Consider the following 14,564-nt stretch of genomic DNA (forward strand, 5'->3'; position numbering starts at 1 on the left):
TATGACTAGCCGTTGTATCTACATGCGGGACATCAAAGCATCTGGGCCAGCGTGCCATCCACGAAATCACAGCGAGGTGCCACATTTGAGACTCACCGGTCACCCCCGGTGTGGCCATCATGACCCGTCATATCAAAAAACCCACACCTTTACCAGCAGTGGTAAAGTGCCCTGGAAGTGGCCTCGAAGTTGGACTGGACGAAGCAACCATCATTTCACTGGAACACTCGTTGAAGCCCTTCCTCCCATTCTTTAAGAACTAGCAAGATGCCCGTGCAGTGCACGGAACATCAAGATCTTGTGGGAGAAAAGGATGAATGAGGGAAGGCCTTATCTACAAATGTGGAGAGGAGTGCGGGTAAATTGTCATAGTTTCCTTCTTATCCGTTGGATATAGATCGGACGGCCTATATTGCAGGATGGTAGGCACACCATCATCACCAACTCTGTTTTTTATAAGTGTAGAGAGTAGAGAAAACCTCACTCTAGGCTACTCACTTCTGCCATTTTTCTTCTGTACCGACAAAGGAAAGGTGGGTGAATCAGTGATGCTACTATATTCTCATTCCAAGAATCTTCTTTTTTGCGAAGCACCGTCTGATTCTCACAGCCTATTCTTTTCCCGTTTTCCTTGTGATCGTGGTTTCCTTTCGATTGCTTTTTGTTTGTCAGTTCATTGATGGATCCTGGAGCACAAGGCAAGGAGTTGCTGGCGGACAACCCACTAGAGACAACGATCTCTAGGAAGCAAGTACCGACCAACAAGTTGACCATGTTGGCGGGCCAACCCATGGAGACAAAGAACTCCAAGAAACAAGCATTGGCCAAAGAGTTGACGATGTTTGTGCATGAACTACTCAAAGAAAGCTGGAAGAAAGCAAGGGCCCCACCGTGCCTAACCCAGAAACTCCAATGGCCTCCTATGCGAGGTTGAAGGCCGAATTTGAGGAGATAGTCGCTGTTGAGAAGCAGTATTCCCCTGGCAAGGTGATGGCCCCCATCGAGGATGAGGAGATGGCCCTCGGAGGGATGGGATCCCCCGGTGAGCTGGACAAGGTAAAAAATAATGGCTTACCATAGTTGTGGTTTTTCACTATTTGCAATGTGCTTGCTAATATGTTAGGGTTGTGCAGGTGCTGGTGGACATCCTTGATGTTTCCGACATCACGACCCGTCATGTGGACAACGCCCTAGAGATCATTTTCGATGTCGAGGTCCATCCTGTGGACATCGCCCCGGAGATCGATTTCGATGCTGCTATCCATCTTGTGGACATCGCCCCAGAGATCGATTCCAATATCACGGTCCATCCTGTGGACATTGCCCCAGAGATCGATTCCCATGCCGCTGTCCATGCTGTGGTCATTGCCCGAGAGATCGATGACAAGAAATAGTTGGTCGCGCTAATCCTTCAGGGTAGTTTGCATTGTGTTTAATTACTAGAACGATGCGTGTTATCAAACCATCTTAGGGCTAGTGCACTATCTTGTGTGCGCAGTACTTCCTACTTTTGTTTGATAGTGAATCATGCAAACCCTCTCCGAGTTATGGAAACAGATGTATCCTCACCAGCTTTCGAGGTAATATATGGCATGCTTAGATGTAAGTTTGAACTGTTTATCATATCAGCAGGGCCTGTTTGATGATTCTTGATGTTAGTAGGCTAGCTACTATGCGAGCTATAGTACTTGCAAAACACTCACCAAAGAGAAACGTTGGGGTTGATGAGCTCGTGGTACGCTTATAGGTATGATCCGTCGTCGATCGGCCAATAGCCCAAGCTCCTAAAATTGTAGGCTTAGCGATGGATCAGAAAATAGTCGACACAGATACATTTCATGCCTCATTTGGTTCATAGGATAGGAAAATCATAGCAAAAGTACAAAGAAGTGTTATAGTGGGTTTGGCCTAGTGGGTTTCAGTGATATGACGTCGTATAGTGTCATCCAATCTTCGCGTGTGGTAGCAGTATTGCGGCTACAGTAAGTTTTCTTGAAGAAGCGGAATTCAACGAAGTTATGTTGGTTCCTTCATCCGACCAACTTATAGTGGGAAAGGTTGGGCCTGTGCTACAACCGGGGTGGACCAGGATAATTTTGTGCATGGCAGGCGGACCAGCAATGAGTATTCATTGTTTATTTTTGATGAAAGCTATTGTCTCCACTGTTACGACGGAGGAGTGTGAAACACGGCAGCCCAGTGAACTTGGCATGTGCACCACTCCCTCCTTCCTCATGTAATACTACCATAGTGTTGACTATAAGGTTGGATACAAGGTTACAACTTTTTCTCAGTTTCTCTCTATCTATTTCCTCTCAAATGTTTTTTACCTTTCTTTTTTTAGACACAATTGTTTTTATGCCTCTTTTTTTAGAATTAGTTTTTTTATACCTATGAGCACGTGTAGAGAAGGGCTCTTGCAGAGCCCACTCCTTGACTTTGTCAATGCCTCGCTCTCCTCCACATAAGCGGGCTTATGGCCCAGTATTTTACTAGTAATACATGCTATGAATGCCGGCAGCTGGCGTCTGAGAGCGAAGCGCGAGCGGGAGGGGGGAGTGGTTCTTTGGTGGGGCAGGGCGGTGAGAAGCGGGCTTGGAAGCGGTCCGGTCTCCCGCATGGCCCACCTCACATTATCACCATATATTTCTTGGGGTCCATGCGCGGCAGTCGGGCGATCTCTTCTCCCTCCACCGTCTCTCTCTTCTCAGCCGACGCCCACTGAGCGATTAGAGTTCGTCTATCAACGGTTTATTCAATTGCAGTCCCACATGTCAGTGAAAATGCAAGACAACGCGTGTCCCCTCTGGTGAGCAGCATGCGAGCTGGACTGTCAGGGGTGCAACGCGAACGCGGCGCGTACGAGTCATAAGTGTGCCACCTTTTCCTTTTGAACTTGCAAAGCGTAACATTTTCGTGCGATAGATCGATAGAAATCCAGAACAAAATGACGAGGGAGGGGCTTTCCCGTGCGTTAGGTGGGCTAGTTTGAGTGATATGACGTGCTACAGTGCCATCCACTTGCCCAATTTTTATGTAAGAAAGAGTCTACACTCTTACGTGGGAGGAGTGTGAAACATGGCGGGTCTGATTTTGATTAAGGGATAACTGTTCCTGCAAAATAATGGAGCATTGTTAGTGATTATAGCATGATAGTTAGGGCATCTCCAGCGCTGGCACAAAAATTTACACCAGCATCTGTCCGAGGACACTTATGCCAGAGGACGGCATACAATGCTACCCGCATACCTTTCGACAACTATATGAACTAACCGAACAAAATTCATGCAAACAAAGCAAATTTCAAATTAACCGGATGAAATTCATTACATTTTGAAAACATTTCCTATAAACTGGATGAAATTCATTACATATTTCTCAAAAACCATACTAAAACCTACTGTAAACCTAATCTAAATGATCGTCGGCGCCCGACCACCATGTCCGTCCATAAACCCCGAGAAAGCCGGCCATTGCCTTTGCCTCCTCCTCATCCGCCTCAATAACCTCCTCCTCCAGAGCACAAGGTTCTGAAGATTTACGCCTCCACGTCGTCGTCAAGCGGCTAATCGTCCGCCAATCTTTATCCCACCAAGCTTGGCATCGACTGAGTGGAGGAGCGGTGGCCTAGCTGCGACTAGAACGGCGGTGACCTACCGTGTACTGCTCATCCTCGCTGCCGACTGCGCCCGCGCACAAGCGCTGGCTTCATGGTCGTGGCGGTGGAGGGTGGCCAGGGGGGAGCCGGCGATCTCCTTCGTCTGATCCAGCGATAGTACATCCAAGAGAGCTTTGGAGAGCGCCCGGAGTGGAGCCGCCGATGTCCTTCAGCTGCTCCTGTCACAGTATGTCCAAGAGAGCTTTGAAGCGCTAGGAGGCCATGCTTGGAGTTGTGCCGACAGAAGGAAGGGACCGGAGGAGAATGAGTGTGGGTCTTTGGCTATGACTGGGAGTTGGGCCCAAGTTAATATAGCGGGTGAATGGCAATGAGCCACGGCAGATGGATGGACGGCTAGCACCGGATTAGGTTCGGTGGTAGCCGCATGTCATTAATGTGGGCGGCGGACGGAAGGATGGCCGTGCTGTCGTTAACGCGGAGTAGTCACTTGCACCGGGATGCTGCACGGGTGGCGCTCTCTCGGCCGTTGCGCTGTTGCAATGCCGACGCCAGTGAGAGTCGCATGAGGCGTGAATGCGGACGCTGCTTCAGTGACTTAACTACAGGTGCGTTGGGTCAGTGACATGTGGGCCCAACGGGCATCTGGCCCGCATGTCAGATTAACAACTGCACCAACAGTTAAGTCTGGTGAATGCGGCATTGACGCTCTGGAGAGACGGTGACCATTTCAGGTGGGAAGCACGCGCTAGCGATGGAAGGGGTTTCGTTAGGACAGGGTGGTGAGACACTGGCGTGGTGGTAAAATGTGAACTCCTCGATCATGAGCCTTTGAAGCGTATGCGGCACGTATTGACAACCAGACGTCCATGCAACCGCTCTTGTAGCCAGCTAGTCTTCGACGACCACCATTAGACACCACACAACCATGCATAACTTACTAATAATGGACGAATCGATAAGACACACACTCGTGTGCAGAGGCACTATGATCGGTCGCTCACGATAGATATATAGGTACCATAGTACCCTCTCTAGCTAGGCTGCTTTATAGATTGTCATTGTGATGGATGATATACATGAGCAAGGCGCCGAGTCATGATTTTTACCATTGGTGTTGAGCCAGGTGAATACATGCTCGATGTTCGCTGAGGCCTCCAACAAACGTCTAAACAGTAATGTCAGGCACCGCCGGGGCGCGCAGGTGACTGGCTCGCCGTTTGCATTGCGCCATGAGCAGGAATTTGATTGAGAGGGCGACGTGCATGCATTAGCATGGTTTGACAGCGTGAGCATGAGTGTCTACACGCGTACATGCTACTTGCCTCTATGGACGGTGTGTGCTAATCTGTACATCACGTATAATATAAAAATCGGTTTGTGCATTTAAGCAAAGTATTTCATTTTCATTTGGCTCACGACTGCGCGCTGCAGCGACGAGTCCGTGGTTTGATTCCTCACATACGCATAATTTTGGTTTCTCAAGTGACAGTTAGGCCCGCATAGGTAGAATGATTAAGAACACAAGCTGATGAGGCGCATGCGGACTGTTAGACTAGTCAACCAGACAAATACATAGCTATACACTGAGCCAGTGACCATATAATCACCATATCTCGTATACAATGATCAAAGTGAGCTATCAAGACCCCATTCTCTATGGGTTCTTTTCTCTCCTCTCTCTTTGGACCCCATTCTCTATGGGTTCTGATGGTGGTGCAACTCTGGATCTGGATTTTTCTCGTGGTGTGGCTTTTGCCGATGAGGTTTTTAGATCTTCTGGTCTTTCGATCCATCCTTTGGAGGGATCTCGTCCTTTTGTCCTGGTGGTTTCTTTCAGTCGGCATGATTTCCAGCTTGATGAAGATTCTGTGGCTGCGACACCAGAGGTAGCTTTAGGGGGTTCAGCAATTGATCTCATGGTGACATATATCAAGGATAAGGTTTTCTCGTTTGTGGTATCTTGCAAGGAGATTGGTTTTCATATTGTTGATTCACACTCTTACGCTTGTCCTCAGTTCAAATGTTATTTTCATCTCTGGGGCAATGGTGGGCCAAATTGGTGGCGTGAGTTTTTGATCTGGAAAAAGGAGTGTGATGCAGAGTGGATCCTTGTTAGTCCTTCTAAGCGGCATGCTACTCTTGGTATGTTGGCTATGCATAAGCCCCCTGTCAAGTCTGCAATCAGATCTGCTAATCCTACTCATAAAAGGCTTTCTTTCGCCACGTTCCAGAATTATGATGTGTGCAAGGGATATCGTTATCCGGCTACTCAGAATTGTCTTGAGTTAGCTTCTTTGTATGGTTATGATCTTCCCCCCAAGGAACGTGTTTTCATTCACCCCGCGCCGCCGGTGGAGCTTCAGTGGACGGTTGCCTCGCCGTCGATCACCTTTGGCACGGTCGTTTCTACTCAATCGCTTTCCCCGGAACCCTCAGCTCCATCTCCGGTGCGTTCTTTGGGCGGGGTTGCTATTGTTTCAAATGCTGCCATGATGGGCTCCTCTGCCATGTTGGGCTCGTCGGACTCGGTTGTCACTGGTCCTTCGCCCACCTGTCTACCTAGGCCAAGTTTTTCTCCGTTGAGCGGCAGCCCAACTACTGTGGAGCCCAGTTCTCTTACTTCTCCAGTTGGGCCTGTTAGCCCCACAACGTTGGTGATCACTTCCACGCAAGAGGCTCAGGATGCTTTCGAGACCATGGTCAATGACATGGTGGACCAAGTGCTTACGTGTTCTCGTTGCTCCTTGGGGGGCCACCTGTCTGTCACCTGTCCCTCCACCGTTGGATGTTTGGCCTGTGGGGATCCTGCTCATTCACGAAAAGACTGCGAGTATATTGTGATTGAAAAAGGTTTATGTTGGAAACGGAAGCGTCCCGCTATCCCGGATAGACCGGTCTCTCCTTCTTGCATCGGGAAGCACGCGCTGCCGCCACCCCTGCAGGCCTTCCCTATCACATCACCATTAACCAGCCCGCCGTCTTGCGCTCCCCACACCCCAACTAGTCCGCCTCCTCTGACACCCCCGCTTCCTTCCTTGCCACTGCCCATGGCTAACTTCGCCCTGGATCCGCAGCGATATGTGCCGGTGGGCCATCACATCATTGACGGAGGTGTTCATCGGCTTCCCCGTACTTTCGTCTCGCCTCCAACGCCCATTGTTCGATCGCATGAGAGCTTCATGATCGCTGAGGTTATGCCGGCTCCACCTTTGCATCAGATGGGTCAGGTACGTGAGCAGGTGGTTGAGCTTATCAACCACATGGGTTTTCATGTCCGTTCTGCCTAACCTTGGACTTCTGGAGTGGGTCTGATTGAGGTCAGAGATGCTGGTGAGCGTTTTGCATTGATTCAACCACCTCCTCAAGATCTTGGTCAGGATAGATTTGTTCGCTTTATGAAGCATGACCATGGTGAGGGTTTTCGTGGGGTTCAAGGTTTCCGTGAAGGTTGTTTGATGTTCTTAGGTATCCCCCTGGATCTACATAATACTAAGAACCTGAGGGCTGCTATTAATACTTTTGGAAAATTCCACCATTGGATTAGTGATGATCCGTATCTTGTCAGATCTATTGTGTTTGCCTCCTTCCCTGAGGATATCCTGGTTCCTAGGGACATGGTTTTTTCTGACTATGCTACCTGGGGTGGTGCTAAAGTTTCTTGGACAGCGCCGTGTTATATTCTAGGAGCCAATTTTGCTGAGCAAATGCCGCAAGATGAAGATCCCATGCCGATTGACGGCAATCCTCACCCCCTGCCCGGCCACTTAATCCATGAAGATAATCTCTTTGCTCTTCTGCCTTACCCTGCTCTTGGGCGGAATGACGTGTCGCCTCCCCCGCCTCCCATGGATGACAATTAGGGTGGTGGCTGGGGTTGGCACGCCAATGAGCAGGATGCCCAGGGTGATCCAGTGCAAGTTGAGCCCGTCCCTGATCAGGGGTCTATGGTCATTAACCAGAAGGATTTCTCGGGCTCTGTTAGCCAGTCGGACAGTCAAGTTCTGGCTGATCCTCCTTTACATGATGTGGCGATTGTGCAAGATCCTCCAGCTGTGATTGTTGAGGCAAATCAGTTGCCTCTTGTTGATGTTAGAAATGTTGCTTTGGATGCCCAGCTTGATGTTGCACCAGTGGAGCCAGGTTTTGTTGATGATGATGTTCAGATTGGTATTCAGCCTGCTGTGGAAGTGGATGAAAATGTCCTTCAGATAGATGTGCAACCTGTTGATCCTGATGCATTGGCTATAGTGCCATACCAGCCACCTGTGTTGCCACAACAAGATCTTGCTGTTGGACGAGTGCATGTAGTTTATGGCCCACCTCTGCCTCCTGAGATGGCCTGGAGATGTACTTTCAATACTCTTTTGGGGCGCTGCTCTACTCTTCAGGTCCGAAAGCCAGTTCTTCAGTATTCTTTTGGGCCGCTGGTCCTTTCCAAGAGATCATGGTATCTGGCTGTTGAGCAGGTTCATTGGGTTTCTGATATTATCACTGGTGATTCGGCCAGCATGGTTGCCCCTTTGTCTGCTCTCCCACCTCCCAGGGGACTTGCTCGTGCTCTATTTCCAGACAGCCTGATGGAGTTGGCACATGACCCAGGCCTGCAGTTTGCGCCTGTTTCTGACCAGCAATTTTCTTTCTCTGCTCCTTCTCTGAAGACGAAGAAAGCATCCAAGCGTGATCGTACTCCAGTTATGGATTCTGAATTGCGCCGTTGCACCCGTAGCTCTGCAAGAAGGGATGGCTTCAAGCCAGTGCTTCAAGCCTTGCCTATGTCTGAACCTAAGAAGAAGAAGCCCCGTTCCAAGCCTCTGGCGGATGATGATCCTGCCGTTGCGCACCCTCGGTGCCACCGCCAACACCTCTTCGTCATATTCAGCAAATTGGTGCGGACCTAGGTATCTCTGCTAAAAAGCTCACTATGGATGCGCTTATGGCGGATCCTTCTTCTGCCAAAGACAATTCCTCCCATGATTAGTTCGGGTTGTGCAAGCTGGGTGTGGTCGACCCATAACCGGACTAGTTATCATAGGTTTTATCTAAATACTTTGTCTCTGGGACTTGTATGCATTCGCTGTCTCTATAAACTACTTTTTTTGGCTTTGCTACAAGTCTGAAATGCTTTATGTGTGGCCTGCTATGTGGGCATGCTGTTAAACTTGTAAACGCTATGTTCCATGGATATTCGGTCTACTAGAAGTTGGCGTGTTATGTGTTGGAATGTTCGAGGCTTAAATTCTGATGACCGTCAGCATGCTGTTCGTAACAAGGTGGATGAAAGTCAGGCATCTGTTATCTGTCTGCAGGAAACAAAAATGGAGTGTATTAACTCTAGAACTGTCAGAAAATTTTTCCCTCGTCGTTTTGATTCGTTTGCTTATAGCCCTTCTGTTGGGGCTTCGGGGCGCATTGTCATGTTGTGGAACTCCTCTGTCCTTACAGGGAGATTAATTGAGGTCAAGCAGTTTGGCGTTGTTGTGCATTTTACTTCCAAACATAACAATGAGTAATGGACATTGGTTAATGTTTATGGGCCATGTCGTGGCCAGGCTAGGGATGATTTTGTGGACTGGCTTTACAACCTTTCCATCTCTGACTCTGAAAATTGGCTTGTTTTGGGAGATTTTAATTTTATTCGATCAACTGAGAACAGAAATCTTCCTGGTGGCGATGCTAATGATATCTTCATTTTTAATGAGATTATTGGGCACCTTGGCTTGCTTGAGTTACCTATTAAGGGAAGATCTTTCACTTGGTCGAATATGCAGGATAATCCTCTTCTAGAGCAGCTAGATTGGTTTCTCACTTCCTCAAAGTGGATAACTTGCTACCCCTCCACCCAGGTGTTGCCCCTTGCCAGGACTGCTTCAGATCATGTGCCTTGTGTGGTGGCCATCAACACTTCTATCCCTAAGTGTAATATTTTTCGTTTTGAAAATTACTGCGCGGAGCTGCAGGGTTTTATGGACTGTGTGTCTGCTTCATGGTCCTCTGCTTCCAGCAAAACCAACATCTCGGCCAAGATTGCTGACAAATTTAAATCCTTGAGGAGGGATCTCAAGAGTTGGCACATGAATGTCTCCAAGATGAAAATATTAATTGCCAAATGTAATAGGGTGGTTCTCATTTTGGATTGCTTGGAGGAATTGAGGCCACTTTATAGGCATGAGTTCAACTTCTGTAATCTGGTTAAGCTGCATTTGGAGCATCTTCTGCATCTTCAATTTATGTATTGGAAGAAGAGGTGCACTATAAGATCTATTAAAGTGGGTGAGGAGAACAATAAATTCTTTCATGCTATGGCTTCTGAAAGATATAGGCATAACTCCATTGCTTCTCTGCGGTTGGATGATGGAACAGTTGTTTCTGATCATGAACAAATGGTTGCTGCTCTCTGGCAAAATTTCAAAAACAGGATGGGTACTAGTCATGGTATTGAAATGTCTTTTGATCTTTCCTCAATCCTACACAAAGTTGAGGGCCTTGATTCCCTCACTAAGATGTTCTCCAAAGAGGAGATGGATAATACTGTTAAGTGCATGCCCATTGATAAGTCTCCTGGGCCAGATGGCTTTAATGGACTCTATTTTAAAAAGTGTTGGCCCATAATCAGTAAGGATTTCTATGAGTTGGCTTCTGCTTTTCATGAGGGGGCTGTGAATCTGGAGAACATCAACTATTCTTATATAACCCTGGTTCCGAAGAAGAGATCTCCTGAGTCTGTTAATGATTTTAGGCCTATATCTCTGTCTAGTATGGGGGTTAAATTTCTCTCAAAGATGGCTGCTAACAGACTGCAGTTAGATATCATAAGATGTTTGCATAAAAACCAATATGGTTTTATCAAATCCAGAACCATTCAGGACTGTGTTGCTTGGACCTTGGAGTATTTGCACCAATGCCACCAGTCAAAGAGGCCTATTGTCATTCTCAAGCTGGATTTTGAGAAAGCTTTTGATTCTATTGAACATGAGGCCATTTTCCAAATTTTGAAGCTCAAGGGTTTTAATGATAAGTGGATTTCCTGGGTTAAACAGTTTTTGGCTTCTGGAACATCTTCTGTTTTTCTTAGTGGAGTACCTCGGAAACAATTTGCCTGCAAAAAGGGGGTTAGGAAGGGTGACCCTCTTTCTCCACTTCTATTTGCCATTGCTGCAGATCTGTTGCAATCCGTAGTCAATTATATGCATCATAAAGGTCTATTACAGCTTCCTATCCCCTGCCATGATAAGGAATACCCAATTATCCAGTATGCTGATGACACCCTCATTATTATGCCCGCTGAGGAATCTCAATTGCTCTCCTTGAAGAAGATGGTGCCCCTTTTCTCTAAGTCCACTGGATTGCATGTTAACTATCATAAGTCATCTATACTTCCTATTAATGTGGATTCAGTGGAGATTGCTAGACTTGCTGCTGTATTTTGTTGTTTGGTTGGCACCCTTCCTTTTACTTATCTTGGGCTTCCTGTGGGTATTACCAAACCCAAGATCTTGGTCTTAATGCCTCTGGTTGATAGTATGGAAATGAAGCTTTCTGTTAGCTCTTCTTTCCTTGCTCATGGAGGAAGACTGCAGTACCTGATCTCTGCCCTCTCTTCTGTGCCAATTTTTTCCTCTATAGTCTGGACTTGCCTCCTGGTATTTTAAAGCACATAGAGAGAATTCAGAGGCAGTGTCTTTGGAGGAAGTATGGGCATGATTCTGGTCAGTCACTGGCTGCTTGGGCCTTGGTTTGTAGACCAAAGAACAAAGGTGGCTTGGGTATTTTGAATCTGAAGCTGCAGAATGAGGCTCTGCTTCTTAAACATGCTAGCAAATTCTACAATAAAGTTGATGTTCCCTGGGTTCAACTCATCTAGAATACTTACTACCATGGAAGGGTTCCTCATGCTACCATCATTTGTGGCTCTTTCTGGTGGAGAGATATATGCAAGTTAATGGATAAGTTCAGGATGGTCAGTGCAGTGCATGTTCACAGGGGTGACACTGTCCTGTTCTCGTCTGATTCCTGGCCTTTGGGGGACACTAATATCCCTCTTGAGCAAAGGTTTGCCACGCTTTTTTCGTTTTCCATTGATCCCCTTATCTCTGTTACTGAGGTTTGAATCGACTGAGCTCACTTCCTTATTCCATTTACCCCTCTCTGAGAGAGCTTTTGGAGAGCTGCAGTCTTTGCAAAACCTGCTTTTGCTTTCAAACCATAACCCCCAGCTCAATGATACGTGGGTATGGAAAGAGGATGGCAAGGGATATTCTGCAAAGAAATACTACTCCTTACATAATCACATTGTGCCCAACCAAATTCTGTCATGGGTGTGGGCTAGCTACTGCACTATGAGAATCAAGTTCTTTGCTTGGATGTTGATTATGGATCGGCTTAACACTCAGGATATGCTAGAGAGAAGGCACTGGAATGTATCTGAATCAAACCTCTGTGTACTATGTCCAACACACACCAAGGAGGATAGAGATCACCTATTCTTTCAATGTAATTTCAGTTGTATGGTCTGGAATTATCTTCAAATCAACTGGATGGCTGGAGATGATATGATTGCCATTGCTTTTCATGCTAGAAGGGATTTTGCCAAGCCTTTTTTCTCTGAAGTTGTTTTCCTGGCATGCTGGAACATCTGGAATGTTAGGAATGATAGGGTTTTCAGGAATATTACACCCTCTTTTCGTAGATGGAGGTCTTCTTTTCTTTTAGACATTTCCCTCTTGGTTCATAGGATTAAGCCTAACTTCAAAGAGGATCTGCTTAGATGGATCTCCTTTTTGCCACCTTGAGGTGAGCTTTTTCCCTCTTTTTTCTTTTCTTTTTTGGGTCTCTTGGACCTTGTTAGTTGTGTTCATATGTAACTATTGTTTGGGAGCAATAAATTTTCTGTGGGGTCCATACCCTATAGTTTCAGGTCAAAAAAAGACAAGTTTGATGTCCGCCGGTGCATTTTACTCGGTAATAAATGACCAGGATTGAAGGGGGATCCAAATTTCCTTCATCTTCTGACCTTGAGCTCTTGACAAATCAATGCACTATACGGTTGTCTGGCCACTCCACCCCAGAGCTCTCACCAAGCGTCGTTCATGCCACCGCGCCACACACTAACCGTTAAGGAAGCGATGGCGTCCCGCCGCACCGAGTACCTCTCCGCCCATGACCACACACAAAATGGTAGGGAAGCGATGGCTTCCCATCGTGCCAAGTTCATCGCTGCTCGTGACCTCACCCCCACGTGGGCGGAATTTGAAGATGCCAAGGCCGAATGGGCTGTAGAGCAAGAGGCGGCCAAAGTCGCACAGAGGGAGCGGAAAAGTCAGAAAGCACTCAAGAAAAGCGATGCCCGCCACTGCAAGAAAGAAGAGGATGCACACGTTGCTGTGGAGAGGTCATCGGAGATCCAAGCATGGTGGGGTGTTGCTGACAAAGCCGGGAAGGAGAACGACGGCGTCTGGCCAGCATGTGAGAAGTGGTAGTACTAGTAGTTAGTGTGTGTGTCTGTGTCGCCCGAACATTTATTTAATTAATTACAAGCATGTACCAGTACGAGTTACTACTATAGTTTTTAGAGCAAATTACCAGTACATTAGCCTAGACTCAATGGAAAAATTCCTATCCTATGCATCAAATGACATATCTTTCTTTACAGGAATTGAGATGCATGTCATCTCACTTCCTATGATTTTCATATTCCTATAAAATTCCTATCCTATGAACCAAAGGAGGCCTCTGCTGGAGTAACTATTGTAGCTAGTAGTACTGCCGGTACAATAGCTTTCTTTAAGAAGAGGAATTCCACGAAGTCATGATGGTTCCTTCGTCCGAGCAACTTCACAGTGGGAAAGGTTGGGCCTGTGATTTGACGGCTCATTAGTCATTATTATTGCGAGGCGACAACCGGGGTGACTCTCCCTTGGAGTTCTGCGTGCATGGCAAGTGGACTAGGATGGTAGACATCCCACATGTCGGTGAATGGAACTATTCTTTCCGATATCGAGGAGCAAGGAAACATCATGGTATAGTATCACTTCTGATTTATATTTATTTTTTTATTTCTGATGAATCCTCACGTTTCAACTCTTACGACGAAGGAGTGCCAAACACGGCATGTGATGGATGTCCCACACGTCAGCGAATGGAGTGGGACATGAAAAATGTGGTAGAGCGTCTCCACTTCTTCCACTTCTGGGTCGGAGACCACACGTAGTAGTAGTAGTGGTATGAACGATACAAAGTGCGACCCGGAGAGAAAGACACATCTAGTTGGAAGATCTAGGGGCATACACGTAAACAAATATAAAACCTAATATGTGCCTCCAATTAATATAGTTGTAGTAGAGTACTTAGGCACGTACTCCATAACATCACCGTGCATTGCACGTGCAACATTTAGTGTTAGTAAGAGATAAATGCCTATATGCCACACATGTTCATACTATTTCTGCCTTTCTACTTCACTTACCACACTACATTACTCAGGTTCGTATGTCCACTCCTGGGTACATGTCCGTCTCGTAGTTCCAGTCCCACGTGTTCTTCATAGATGGAACGATCCATAACTGTGGGCAACAAGAGTCCATATCATCGCAGTTAGTGTGGCTCCCCATGATGGAGACTCATCCAAACTATGGTCAACCTCAACACGGAGCAGTCGCGTGCACCGGGAAGCGGTGCTCTTGCAGCCGTCGCGCTGCTTCAAAGCCGGTGCCAGTGAGAGATCACCTCCACTCTGGCCAGGCATTAATGCAGCATTGTTGCTCCAGGGCGACGCTGGTCGGTTCTCACAGGAAGCGCGCGCCAGCAAGGGAGGGTGGTTGTGTCGGCCAGGGTGGTCAGACCGGGCATGGTGGCGGTATTGGTTTTGAACCGTTTCAGGTGTAGTACTATTAGTTTGCAAATCTACGCAATTATTGCACTCAATTTCCTAAGAAATTTGGTAAAAACG

This window comes from Triticum aestivum, chromosome 6A (assembly GCF_018294505.1).
Source record: "Triticum aestivum cultivar Chinese Spring chromosome 6A, IWGSC CS RefSeq v2.1, whole genome shotgun sequence".
Taxonomy (NCBI): Eukaryota; Viridiplantae; Streptophyta; class Magnoliopsida; order Poales; family Poaceae; genus Triticum; species Triticum aestivum.